Source organism: Talpa europaea (assembly GCF_964194135.1).
Source record: "Talpa europaea genome assembly, chromosome: 4".
In the NCBI taxonomy this organism is placed as follows: Eukaryota; Metazoa; Chordata; class Mammalia; order Eulipotyphla; family Talpidae; genus Talpa; species Talpa europaea.
The window spans coordinates 34,916,070-34,927,430 of NC_140070.1; positions in this window are offsets into that span (position 1 = coordinate 34,916,070).

Consider the following 11,361-nt stretch of genomic DNA (forward strand, 5'->3'; position numbering starts at 1 on the left):
CCAAAAGTCAATATCCAGTCCATCTTGCCTCTGCCTCCACTCATCCCCTGTTCAGTATTTAGAGTGGGGTGGTGAGAGGCAATTCCCATCCTGGCTCTATTATCTAAAAGTTGCACATATTCAATATTTAACTTCAAGCTAGTATGTTGACATGAAGGCAATGTAAATCTATAGTTTAAAATAGAGGAAACAGTGTGAAAGCAAGGGTTATGCCATTTAATATGCAAGTGAAATATCAATGGTCAGATTGGGAAGCTTGCAGAAGGGAATTCAAACGTGACATTTTTAACGTTCTTGTCCCCACACACAAGCATAGGCAGGGGCTGCCCTCCCCCCTTCACCTGTTTGACCCCTGAACAACTGTGTGCCTGCCATGCCCATAAAGACATAGCCATCACTGCTATGCTAAAACCTGTCTTGACTTTTGTCCTGGGTGGGTGCTGTGCAGACTTAAGAGGTTCAAATCATAATGGCAGAAAAAACACACCCACGACTCTTTCTTAGCATTCCCTGGGTGCAGTATTCTTGAGAAGGTAGAGGCCCATTTGCATCAGTTTATCTCTTTATTCCTGTCAGCTGGGGAAGGGAAGGACCTCGATGACCTAAAATACAAACTTGTCCATCGTGTGCAGCACCACATTTTAGGGACCATCCAGAGACTTCCCCCTCCTTCCCGAGCAGCAGTGGAGGGTGATGGCATAATCTCTGGGAAAGAAAACAAGACATGTTTTGGCTGGAACTAGGGAAAAGGGAGGCAGTAGAGGGGGAACCCTGCAGTTACTTCCTTCGATCTCAGTAAATTGGAAAGGTCTTTCCCCTGATTCCTGCTGATATTTCCTGATGGAAATTTCTTCCATTGACAGAGATACAGATGGAGTTTACCGACATGGGACTGCAGACACTGGGATAATGAAAAAATGCCCAAGGTAGCCATATGCTCAGTGGCAGTTTGTTAGAAGGAACTCCAGTTGGGTGAATACATAATAGCATTTTTGGCAGCACAGACTAAGGGGGATCCTCTGTATTTCTATGTCTTTTTGCATTTTTTTGGTCTAATTTGTGTGAATTTTGAAATTTTAGTCTTGTTTGCTAACATTCTTTGTGAGATGCTCTTTCCTCCAATCCTGAGATTTATTTCCAAGAAATCAGAATGATCTAGGTACAACTAATCTCAGAGAAGAGATTCTTCTATGCCATTTACTTAAAAATCTCAGTGCAGCCTTCCTTTTCTGCCATTTGAAAGACTGTCATAAATAATAAGGATGTTATTACCGATAGTGATAATAAATATCATCATCATCATAACAGCAGCCATTTATAACTTAATTATAGACATTATATCCTTGTTTTACATCTGTGGAAACTGAAGGCTTTTAGGTTTGTGTCTAAGGCAACACAATTAATAATTATCAGATTCAGGATTAGAATCTGGGTCAGCCTTTTCCAAAGCTTCCAAAATTCTGTGCTTTCCAGAATAGCAAGTGCCTGTCTCTATCTTGGGGACAGGAATGGATGACAAGAGTGAGTGTTTGGTTGTAAAACAAACCACTCAGAGTCAATTGCACTTCAAGTTTAGATTCCTGGTTCATTTTATAACCTAAGGCTGCCAGATTGCCAAGAGAGTTTTCGTGGAGTGCCTGTCTTTATTATTGTTCCTTAGTGGAACACATTTTTAAAACGTGTTCGTTTTAGTATCCTAGGCTTAGGATTTATTTAAATATTATTTCATTCTATTTATTTATTTAGTCTTGGGGTGTTTAGAATAACCTGGCAAAACAGACCACGCGGAGTGTTTGGGAGATATAAACCCAACACATAATTTTGTCTATCCGGTCACTTGACTCCTTTCCTTTGAGACACAAGGGAGAAATACCACAGTGGAACACATTTGGGGGCAGGAATTCATAGGAGAGAAAGAAAGTCAATCAAAGGGAAAATGTTCTGACCCAGAACTAAGCCAGGATCACTTAGATCCAGGGTTTTGGACTGGCGTGCATGGTAGATAATTTGCCTTTGTAGATATAAACTGAAGATATATGCAGAGTCTGGAGAACATGCTCTGCATGAGGTGGCGGGGCAGAGGTGAGACATTTTTCTTTCTTTGCCAGGACTGCAGTCCACACCTCTTCTGTATCATGCAGGCCACAAGGTGGGTCAAGGTGAGCTTGGTGGGTCACATGGTCAAGGTAGGAAGTGCAAACTGTCAAGTTGAAGGTAAGAGGCTCATTTTGTATATGAATTGGCTTCCTTTCTATGGAGGTAATAATAAAACACATACCCAACGGAGGTATAAGTTCATTTCATTCTCAGGGTGGTTGTTCATTCTTCCTGGGTGGGGAGGCTCCTACCTAAGTTAGTCTAGTTCTTTCCTTAGTAGTATAAAACATGTTTGTAAACCCACTCTTCTTGATTTCCTAATTTTTTTTTTCTCCAAGGTCAGTTTTATTCCCACCCACCCCCGCCCCAGTAAGTCACTGATGAATTTAAGTGAGGGGGTGAGGTGATGAGGGAAGACAAATGTTCGAGGTGGGATACAGAGGACATAAAGTGCCTTGCAAGGGGCATCCCACCTGTCAGGGTGCCAGAAGCAGGCTAAAGCTGCGTTTCAGAGGAAGGGGCACACCCACGAGTCCTCCGAGCTGATCTCTAGGATCCTCCCCACCAGGACTGTAGGTTATTTGTCTGTCTCCTGGAGAGACACGCTGCTTTGGGATCCCCAGGCTGTGCTATTAGATGCCTTTTATATTTGTAGTCACCTTGAGCTACTAAGAACAGAACTGAAAGCTCTGGCCATTTTCAAAATAGGTGGAATGAGTGTGCGAAAGGTGGTCTTGCTTTCTGTATTTGCCCTGGTTTTTGCTGACTCTCCACCAGCAAACCTGTTTCATGCCTAAATGCCAAGTTCATTTTGTAGCTTAAGTGTGCCTGGGACATTGTATCACCAATTCCCCCTCTACTTCTGCCTTTTCTAGAACATGATTCTGCTCACGTGTTTCTTTCAGTGGGCAGAGATTAAGGAGAATATTGAGCCTTCTTGTTGGCCTATCACTTCAAAGTCTGTAACCATGCTGTTTCTGCTTTAATTGCCCAGATTCTGCTTCTCAGGCTCTGATTTAGGGCCAGCCTCCTCCCCCCTCCCTTTACTTTTCCCCTCAGAGAACACATGCCAGGGCTTACCTCTGGTAAAGGATTTGTCCTCAGAGCAGGCAGCAAATCTGTTCCCTTGGCAGAGGGTGGAAGTCATACCCTGTGACATTCTCCGGATAATCCAGCCAGGGCACAGGGCAGCCAGCATTTCTGCATGGGGTGGGCATCACACAGGTAAACAGAAATTGCTCCCCTGTAGGAAACAGTTCCCACTGACACTGTTTGTCATCTCTGAGAAGTGCAAGCAGTGTGACACATTTTGTTCTAGCTGGAAGGCGGGAGTGGCTTTTAGGTGGTGCTGCATTATTCCCTTTTATTGGAGGGGAGCCTGAGGCACAGAAGGACTGCAGGCTGGGGTCAGACCTCAGGATGCACTGTGGGGCCGCTGGGACATGTGCCTTCCTGGGAGACTGAGATGCTTCCACCAGGTGAATACCCATAATTCATCAGGACAGCCCAACTCCAATCTACAGACTGGAGACTCTGACATCTAATTGGGTAAACACATTACTATCATGTTCAAAACAAACAACAAATTATTGCCAGGCTCAGAAGACGCCTGAACAAGCAGGTGTGGGAGGAGTTGGCATCGCTGGACCCACAGTCCCCCCTGGGCCAGTCCAGCAGGCTGAGTTTCTCTTCCAGGAGCCCTCCAGGGTCATCCCAGACAGTCCCTTTCCCAGTTGAGGAGGCTGTCTGGATGATGGGAAGACACTCCTTGTTGATTCTTCTTTAGACTTCACATCTGATGGGGAGTGGACCCTGTTTACTTGAGTGTTGACTTTCTTTGGGAGGGGAAGCTTGGGGTAAAGCCATGTTCTTTCTTGGTTTACCCTCTGACCCCAGAACAGAGCTTTTCAGTTTAGGTTAGAAGGGGTTAATTGCTCACAGATGCAACAGAGATGTGATTACTTTTAACTTGTGCAAGCTCTGGCTGCAAGATGCTTACCTTTCCCATCCTCACTCCATCATGGGACCCTCTTGGGCCCTTTGTACCCTGCATTCTAGATACCTGTCACCCTTGCATTGGTACCTTTGGCACACTGAAGTTGTGAAGAGGGCAACAAGGACAGAAATGGTGCTCCTTACTGGACCTCCTGCTGCTGGAGAAGCACATGTCATAAGAGAAACACTGAGTCTGAAACCCATCTTTACTACTGACACTCCACAATTTAGGTAAACTAATTAATTTGAACTTCAGATTGTTTATTTATAACATGACAGTAGGAATATCTACCTAGCAGAAATTCTGTGACTCTAGAAAAAAAAAGATAAGTAAAAGCATAAAAATGTGTCCTTCCTATCTTAGGCACTCATGCATTTCACTGGTTCGCCTCTCTCTCTGACAGCCCCCAACAGACAAACAGACATCCTCTGTGGGAACACCCACCTTTGCCTGAGGCTGCTTTATTTACTAGCTTCCTGGGACACCTAGGGCCTGATAAGAAGGGGTAGTAACACAGACAGTGATAGTAAAAAGATGTACAACAGGGCCTCCCTGCTGGCACAGGAGGTTAAGACGCAACATTATGAAGATACCTGCAGCCACTGCAGCAGGAGTTCGATTCCTGGCCAGGCACAGCAGACCTCTCCTGTCTCTTCCACTGCTACCCTCAGCAGTATATTTCAGTCAATCTGCCTGTTCTGTTCCCCCACTTTGTCTCTGGTGGATCCTCTCACTCCCCGCCCCCCCGCATCTCTTGCCTGCACCCCAGTTCTTGTATTCATAAATAAATACTTTGGAAAAAAGATAAATAATAATTGCAAATAAGCTCAACATTATATACCTTTAGGGCATTGCAAACTGAAATGACAACATGAATACATTAAACACCTATTAGAAAGACTAAAATCCAAAACACTGACAATACCAAATGCCAGCAAGGATGTGGAACAACAGAAACTCTCATACACTTTTGATGGGAATGCAAAATGGTACAGTTACTTTGGAAGACAGTTTGGGAACTTCTTACTAAACTGAAAATATTCTTAGCTTATGCTCCAGCAATTGTACTCCTTGGTATTTAATGAATTGAAAACTTAAATTCACACAAACACTTGTACCGGGATATGTACAGCAACTTTTTTCATAATTGTCAAACCTTGGAACAAACAAAGATGTCCTTCAATACGATTCTGAATGAGTCGATAAACTGATACATCCCTAGAATAGAATTATATTCAATAATTCTATAAGAAGAAAAGAGCTATTGAGCCAAAAGACATGGAGGAAACTTAAATGCATAGTGTTAAGTTAAAGAAGCCAGTCTGAAAAAGCTACACAAGGCAGGATTTCAATGATATGACATTCTGGAAATTGACAAGCTATAGAGACAGTAAAAAAAGATGTGTGGTTGCCAGGGGCTTGGGGAAAGGGAGAGAAAGGTAAATAGGTGGAGCAACATGGACTTTTAGGACAGGAAAACTCTTATGTATGATATTCTAATGGTGCATACATTTGTCAAAACCCACAGAATGTACAGCAGAGTGAAACCTGTCATAAATTACCCACTTTACTTAATAATAATGTATCAAGTCTGGCTCATTAATTATGGCACATGTACCAAACTAATGTAAGATATTAAAAATAAGGAAAACTGTGGGATAAGGCTGTGCAAACATGTGGGAATTATCTGTACTTTCTTCTCACATTACTTCTAAATCTAAAACTGCTTTAAAAATAAAGTTTATTAATTAAAAATAAAGACCAACCACAACAAAATCAAGCATAATAAGACTCTCAGTGGTGAAGTGGTGCAGGGCACTAAGTGGCTCCCCACTGCAGGGCTCCCCAGACACAGGTGCCTGAGGATGGAGGGGCCAGAAAGCTGAGGTCAGAGCAAGGGAGTTGCACGCCGATTTAGGCTTCCGGGAAGTATGGGAAATGATTGAGTTTTTCAAGTTTTGAGAAATAGATGAAATTTCTCGAAACTGTTCCTTCTTTCTCTTTCTAGGCCCACAGTTCTTGACTCAGCCCTAGTACTCATGTTCACAAGCACGACAAAGCACAAAATAAAGAAAGCAGGCACTGAATGAGCCATGACCATGGGAACTTTGCTGTAGCTGGATGTGAAGTAATGCGTGACATAAAAAAACAAAGTGACACAATCTCAGTGGTCAACCTCATCTCCCCAAGAATTATTACTTAAAATTATTTCCTTTAAAAATGTATCAACACATAGTGCTGTTTGCAATCTATGCCATAAAAATACAGAACTTTAAGATGGGAAAGGATTTGGAATGCCATCTTGACTAAATATTCCTCAGACATCAGAGCCCCTGCTTAGAGTACACTTTCTGAGTGTTCACCCTTTGCTTGAATTCCAGAGTTTTTTCCAGGAGTGCCTAGGACATCTTTGGACAACTCTTAAATCATAACCTTCTTTCTTTCTTTTTTAATTGAAGTAACACTGGTTTGCAACACCGTATATGATTGAGGGGTGTAAGTTCACACCTCTTCAGAGTATGTTCCATACCCCCCACCACTAAAGCATCCATCCATCACCACAGACCACTGGTCCCCTCCCTCTCTTTGTTCCCTGTCCGTACCCTCCTCCGCTAGCAGCTTCAATTCTGCAGTCATATTTCTAGTGTCTATTTTGGTTTAGTTTTTTTTTTAAATCTCTTTTTATTCTACATATGAGTGAAATCATCCAGTATCTGTCTTTCTCCTTCTGACTTATTTCATTTAGCATAACCCACTCCAATTCCATCCATATTGTTGCAATGTCAAGATTTCATCATTTTTTATAGCTGACTAGTATTCCATTGTGTATGTATAAAATATTTTCTTCATACAGCCATCTATCACTCATAATTAGGTATAACCTTATTTCTTGATACAGTTTTACCATTTTTAATATAAAGTTTTAATACTTTCACAAAAGTTGGGGAGTTGGAAACCATATCTCCTGGACTTAATGTGACAACACTTAAGCATATACACTCAGATTTTTTTTAATTGAGGTAAAATTAATTGACATAGAACACATATTAATTTCAGTTATACCATAATTCTTTACTAGAGATTTCTACCCTTTCCTTTCTGTCCACTGGGCTCTACCTCTCGTACCCATTTTCCAGAGAGGAGACACTGTGAGTCAGTTTTACAATAGAAATTACCAGCATCTGGCAGCTCTGACTTTAAGTAATGAAAGAGTGAAAGGATTAGTTGACAGAGTGCAGAAGGGAGTTCTGTGACATTGGGCCCTATAGGAAACAGGCTCTTGGATGACTCCCTGAACTTGGGTCTCTAAAACTGCCCTTCAGTTAAAAGACACCTTAACAAAAACCCCAAGAAAGAGAAACCTGAACAATCCGACTTGGTTCACTATCTAATCAGTGACCACAGAGAATTCTTTCTAATTGGGCTTATTTTAGAGTCTCATCATTTTAGGGGTCGGGTTCAGGAGTGTGGTGACAGAAGTCTGAAGCAGCCATCACTCAACTTTGAGCCAAATAAAATAAAAATAGAGAAATAAATAAATAAAAGCAAGATTCAGCCAAAAGAGGGAAAAAGAAAAAAAAAAAAAGAGAAAGAGAGAAAGCCAGAAAGAGAAGAGGCTCACATTATCAACCAATAAACCCAATAATCCATTAGTGACCAAGGTTGCTGAATAATATAGTACTTTCTCAGTGCCATAATTTATACTGCAGACTAGAGAATAGACACGGTTATTAGAGTGAGGGCTTCTGGATGACACATGATGCATGACCGAGCGGCATTGATCTTCACACAACAGGAAGGTGTCTAGACCGGGAGATGTATGGCTGTGCGATTCAGAGCAGGGCATATTTCATGTGAGGCCTAATGGAGTAGTGGAGCCGGTGATGGATGGGTTTGCCCAGTTTCAGTAGCAGTGCAGTTATAGCAGTGCTAATGTCTGACCTCTCTGAGCCGCGTGTCCTTCATTCAGTCAGGGTGACCTCATTTAAAGGGACAGAAAATGAGACAGGGAGATGGCAGAGGGAGAGGCGGGGGACAGCTGGCTGAGGGGCAAGGGAGCTGGGGTGGGGGGGCCAGCTGGTGGGAGGCAGGCAGAGGTGGCTGTGTGGGATGGATCTAAACAGAGGACATGCGGAAAAGGAGGGAGGCAGAATTATGTGAAAACCAACGCTAACTTCCAGGTGCAAAATAATTTGTTGATAAAATAAGTAATAAAAAGATTCTTCAATGCTTCTCTTCCCCCCTCAGATCAGCAGGATTCAGGACAGTGGGAAGCCTGGAGCTTCCTCTGCTGAGCATAGGTCTACATGCCCTGAGGAAGGAGCCCAGGGAAGAGGGGAAGACGGGCTGTGAGAAGCAGGTCTGGTGCTAATGGAGTGAGATTATTCTGAGAGCAAGTTTGAGTAATCTGCATCGATTATGCAATAGCAGAGAGTCTGTCCTCCGCCCCACACTCCCCATGCCCTGTTAGGTGATGCTTAATGCATCCTAATGACACTCTTGATCATGCCTAAGGGAGACTAATGATTCATGCTACAGTCAGTTCAAACCCAAGAAGCTTTGTGGGTGGTGTCTCTCTCTCTCTCTCTCTCTCCCTCTCTCTCTCTCTTTTTCTCTCTCATAAATTTCTTCCCCAGCTAAGTGTGGGAGAGATAGGCAGGATTCCACTCTAGCTGATATTTAACCAAGAAAGAAGCATTCATCATCCTTTAATCTGTTTTCCCATGTTCCCCATCATTTCTGAGTTACTCCTTATTTGGGGTTGACTGGTTTAGATGAGGTAGTGAAGGCTCAGACAGTCCTGTAATACTCTGTGCTGTGGGATGTAGGGAAATGGCTTGGCCACATAGATCTTTTCGACTCTTTTCTCTATTGCCTATCCACCCCCAGCCACAATAACACACCCTCTCTCTGAAAGACTTGCCTGCTGCTACTCAGCCCTGTACAGCAAGGCTTCAGCCAAGGTAATTTGACTTATAACTCTGAGTACTAGAAGCTGAAAGGGATAGCAAGGGTCAGGTGAGTATTTGTTCAGTTTAAATACTGTATATGGTGCAAGTGAGGTGTGTTACTAGGACTTAGGGCATTTTCGATGTCAGGGAATTTGAAATATTCTTTATAAATTTTGCCTTTTGTTTATTCCTTCAAATTTTTTTCATAAACTATATAAATCCTGCAATAAGGCAGTTTGTAGTAGTTATTAATTAACAAAGCAGACACTGGCTGGCAGAGATGAGTGCTGGGGGTGGAAAGAGGCGGGACTCATTCAGAAACAACAAATATTTACAGAGTGCCTTGAGTGGGCTGGATTACTCTTTGGACTGGAAATAGATCAGAAACCAAAACGAATGGATCTTACAGTATATTAAGAAGATAAACACTAAACAGTTATCATGTAATAAATAAGTCACAGAAAATATTTCATGTTGTTTGGAGGAGAGCAAAAATAAAAGCAGCATTTTTTGAGTACTTGCTTCATAGCAGACACTGTTCTAGGAGAGATGGATACCAATTTACTTCAATGCCAATGCTGTGAGGTGGGTGTTACTGCACACTTTCTCCAGGTGGAAACACTAAAGCTCAGAGAAACACTTTTTCTTGGTCACATGGCAGGTAACCAAGAGGCAAAGCTAGAATCCCATCCAGTTCTATTTGACATAAAACCTACTCACAAAACTAGAAATCTATTTCACATCATACATAGAACTAAATTACTGGTGAATTAAATGTGAAGAATAAAATCTCTTAGATGCAAATCTATTTCAAAGGCACATATGAAAAAGCAAAACTTTGGTAAACTTGTTTATGTTAAAGTCAACTTTTGTAAACTTTCCTTTTGTCCAAGATGGTGCAATGAGGATTGGGTTTAATTCTCTCACTTGAAGAAACTGAGAAACCAGAAAAAATTCAAGCAAAATCCAGGCCAGGATGGACAGTGATCCTGGAGGCATGAGAAATAAATGAAATGAGCCCGATGATTGTTCCAGGTTGCAGTGTGAAGACCATTTCCAGATTGTGGAGCCAGAGGGGAAGCCATCCTGAGGCTGGGGGTCACACAGAGCTGGGAGCTTGCAGAGGCCAAGGCAGCTGGGGTTTGCCGACAGAGTTGGCGTGGAGAGAGATGCACAGAGAAGGAACTACCGAGGTCCATGGAGAATCTCCTTGAGTATTCATCAGAGTGAGAATCAGTGTTTGTGTGAGAAAATGACCTCAGAAAGAACCAGAGCTAGAAAATAAACCACATGAAAGGGTTTGAGGGAACAGTGTCTGTTTTAATGTACTTTCAACACAGTGACTTATTTTCAGAGGATTAAAGTAAATGAAATACTGAGATGTTGAAAGTAGATGTTTTAAAACTTACAACATTGCTTTATGTTGAAATAATAATTTATGCCAGCATCAGAATTTATTATAATATTTTTTCTGTGTTTAATGGCAGTCAACTCATATTTCTATTTCTTATATCATTTTAGTAATTTATAACTTTCAAGTAATTTACTCAGTTATTGCTATCTAGACTGGCATACTTTCATAAAATTTTCTATGTATTCCCTTATTATATATTAAAATGATAGTCTTTAATTCATTACATTTTGAATTTATGTTTTCTTTTATTTCTTAATTACAGTATAATTTTACTGGGTGTTCAAGAAAACAAATTTTTGTTTCATTGACTTTCTCTATTATTTCCTACTGTCCTCCTATCCTTATTATTTCTTTTCCTTTCACTTCTTTTGCATACTTTAAGTTTAATTGTTCTCCTACCAATATTGATTTTAAACTTTTATAAATATAAGTATTTAATACTATAAATTTCCATACTAGTATAGAGAATAAATAAGGAAATGATCACTTTAATTGATGAACTAGGTCTCAGCAGAGGCCACAATTATTCACAATACAGCTTACATTAAAAAAAATGAATGAAAACTACAATAAAAATTCATTTTTCTTATTCTTACCTGATCTAAAAATGTCTATAGAAGTAATAGCAAATAAAAATATATTAATGGATTATAGTTTATAAATAAGTGTGCTATCACTGTCAAAAAGTAACAAGGAGAGGAATTAGAAATACTATGTTGTAAGTTACCTGCACTACAGGTGAGATGAAATTTTGGAAGTCAGGGGATCTCAGGATATTATGCAGAATGAGACTGACTATATTAAAAATATGTAAAACAATTAAATTGAGTGTATGATGGATATGGAAATGACTTAAATTCCTTTTGAAATAAGTGAAGTTTGTAAAACTAAGGGAAAAGTAA